At 37.8% G+C, this 3,656-nt stretch overlaps 1 non-coding gene across 1 annotated transcript; it reads left to right on the top strand.

The window, feature by feature from the left end:
* The first annotated feature begins 3,336 nt into the window (after positions 1–3,336).
* Positions 3,337–3,408, top strand: TRNAC-GCA (transfer RNA cysteine (anticodon GCA)). The gene has a single exon. It is a non-coding gene; the product is annotated as a tRNA-Cys (tRNA).
* The last annotated feature ends 248 nt before the right edge of the window (positions 3,409–3,656 follow it).

Below are 3,656 nucleotides of genomic sequence, written 5' to 3'. Positions count from 1 at the left end.
TCCTGGAACTTTCTTGCTTTTTCCATGATCCAGCAGATGTTGGCAATTTGATCTCTGGTTCCTCTGCTTTTCTAAAACCAGCTTGAACACCTGGAACTTCACAGTTGATGTATTGCTGAAGCCTGGCTTGGAGAATTTTGAGCATTACTTTACTAGTGTGTGAGATGAGTGCAATTGTGTGGTAGTTTGAGCATTCTTTGTCATTGCCTTTGTACATAGAAAACCCTAAAAATAGTCTCAGAAAATTACTAGAGCTAATCAGTGAATTTAGAAAAGTTTCAGGATACAGAATCAATACACAGAAATCACTTGCATTTCTATATACTAACAATAAAAAATCAGAAAGATAAATTAAAGAATCAATCCCATTCACCATGGCAACAAAAACAATTAAATATATAGGAATATGGCTTCCCTGATAGCTCAGTTGATAAAGAATCCACCTGCAGTGCAGGAGACCTGGATTTGATCCCTGGTATGGAAGATTCCCTGGAGAAGGGAATGGCTACCCACTCCAGCATTATGGCCTGGAGAATTCCATCGACTGTATAGTCCATGGAGTCACAAAGAGTTGGACACAACTAAGTGACTTTCACTCACTTAAAGTTACCTAAGGAGACAAAAGAACTGTACACAGAAAATTATAAGACACTGATGAAAGAAATCAAAGACAACATAAACAGATGGATAGATATTCCATGTTCCTGGGTAGGAATCAATATTGTGAAAATGACTATATTACCAAATGCAATCTACAGAGTCAATGCAATCCCTATCAAATTACCAATAGCATTTTCACAGAATTAGAACAAAAAATTTCACAATTCATATGGAAACACAAAAGACCCTGAATAGTCAAAGCAGTCTTGAGAAAGAAGAATGGAGCTGGAGGAATCAACCTTCCTGACTTCAGATTGTACTACAAAGCTACAGTCATCAAGGCAGCATGGTACTGGCACAAAAACAGAAATATAGACCAATGGAACAAGATAGAAAGCCCGGAAATAAACCCATGCTTCTATGGGTTCCTTTATTTTTTACAAAGGAGGCAAGAATATACAGTGGGGAAAAGACAACCTCTTCAATAAATGGTGCCGGGAAAACTGTTGGACATGACTGAAGCGACTTAGCAGCAGCAGCAGGGAAAACTGGACAGCTTGAAAGAATGAAATTAGAACATTTCCTAATACTATACACAAAGATAAACTGAAAATGGAATAAAGACCCAAATGTAAGACCAGAAACTATAAAATTCTTAGAGGAAAACAGATACAGAACACTCGATGCCATAAATCAAAGCAAGATCCTCTATAACCCACCTCCTAGAGTAAAGAAAATAAAAACAAAAGTAAACAAGTGGGACCTGATTAAACTATAAAATTTTTGCACAGCAAAGGAAAAGACAACCCTCAGAATGGGAGAAAATAATAGCAAGTGAAACAACTGACAAAGGATTAATTTCCAAAATATACAAGCAGCTCATACAACTCAATGCCAGAAAAACAAATAACCCAGTCAAAAACTGGGCAGAAGACCTAAACAGACAGTTCTCCAATGAAGACCTACAGATGGCTAATAAACACATGAAAAGATTCTGAACATCACTCATTACTAGAGAAATGCAAAACAAAGCTACAATGAGATATCACCTCACACCAGTAAGAATGGCCATCATCAAAAAGTCTGCTGCTGCTGCTAAGTCACGTCAGTCGTGTCTGACTCTGTGCGACCCCATAGACAGCAGCCCACCAGGCTCTGCCATCCCTCGGATTCTCCAGAACACTGGAGTGGGTTGCCATTTCCTTCTCCAATGGATGAAAGTGAAAGTGAAAGTGAAGTTGCTCAGTTGTGTCTGACTCTTAGTGACCCCATGGACTGGAGCCTACCAGGCTCCTCCGTTCATGGGAGTTACCAGGCAAGAGTACTGGAGTGGGTTGCCAGTGTCTTCTCCATCAAAAAGTCTACAAATGATAAATGCTGGAGAGGATGTGAAGAAAAGGGAACCCTCTTGCACTGTTGGTGGGAATGTAAATTGATACAGCCACTATGGAAGATGGTATGGAGATTTCTTTAAAAACTAGGAATAAAACCACCATATGACCCAGCAATCCCACTTCTAGTCATATAACATAAGGAAACCAAAATTGTAAAAGACACATGTATCCCATTGTTCATTGCAGCACTATTTACAATAGCTAGAACATGGAAGTGACCTAGATGTCCATCAACAGATGAATGGATAAAGAAGTTGTGGTATGTATACACAATGGAATACTACTCAGCCATAAAAAGGAACACGTTTGAGTCAGTTCTGATGAGGTCGATGAACCTAGACCCTATTATACAGTGTGAAGTGAGTCAGAAAGAGAAAGGTAAATATCATATTCTAACACACATATACGGAATCTAAAAAAATGGTACTGAAGAATTTATTTGCATGGCAGCAGTGGAGAAACAGACATAGAGAATAGGCTTATGGACATGGGGAGAGGGGAGGATGAGATGTATGGAAAGAGTAACATGGAAACTTACATTACCATATTTAAAATAGATAGCCAAAGGGAATTTGCTGTATGGCTCAGGAAACTCAAACAGGGGCTTTCTATCAACCTAGAGGGGTGGGATGGGGAGGGAGATGGGAGGGGATTACAAAAAGGAGGGGATATATGTATACCTATGGCTGATTCATGTTGAGGTTTGACAGAAAACAACAAAATTCTGTAAAGCAATTATCCTTCAATAAAAAAATTTTTTTTTAAATACTGAGTTTGAGATACCTAAAAGAGACACTTGCTGAAGGATAAAAATGATACTGCTAACTCTGTCAATTAACATTGTGTTTGGTGTGTTAAATATTGTTATACTATTATTTGCTAGAAATTTTCCTATAAAATATTATGGATACTAAAAATTATTTTGATTAAAAAATCACCTAATTATTTAATAAATAAATTGGTTGTCAGTGGCTCATTTTCCAATTTAAGTCCTGGTAACCAAGAATATACTAACTTGTCTTCTTTTCTGTATTAAAAAAGCTAACAAGTGCATTATTGTACTTTTGTAAGTTTTGTAAGATGTTGACCCTGGTGAAACATTAAAGTATACACTGGACCTCTTGTGTAATATTTCTGATAATTGCATGTGAATCAATAATTATCTCAAAACACAGGTTAATTTTAAAAATAACCAAAGAATAAGGGGATAGGTTATAGGTAAAAAGCTCAGGGAATCTTTTCTCTTTCTGTGATGAAAGAATTCTATTAATAGCATTCTAATAATAGCTCTATCCCCCTGGTAACCAACCAAGAAGTATGTCTACTGTTTCTTTCTAAGATCTTCCTGGTGGCTCAGATGGTAGAGCATCTACCTGCAATGCAGGAGACCCAGGTTCGATTCCTGGGTAGGGAAGATCTCCTGGAGAAGGAAATGGCAATCCACTCCAGCACTCTTGCCTGGAAAATCCCATGGATGGAGGAGCCTGATAGACTACAGTCCATGGAGTCGCAAAAAGAGTCGGACACGACTGAGCGGTTCTTTCTAATTGATCTTATTTATTGTTCTGATTGCCTTGGTAACCTGCTCAAAAGATTCATCAGCTGAATAATGAGGCAACATTGCTTAAGATAAAAATGACTCCTGATTGGTAAAGTTTATTT

This window comes from Capricornis sumatraensis, chromosome 9, assembly GCF_032405125.1.
Source record: "Capricornis sumatraensis isolate serow.1 chromosome 9, serow.2, whole genome shotgun sequence".
NCBI lineage: Eukaryota > Metazoa > Chordata > Mammalia > Artiodactyla > Bovidae > Capricornis > Capricornis sumatraensis.
Note: the sequence above shows the minus strand (reverse complement) of the source record. Positions and strands in the feature narration are given on the sequence as shown.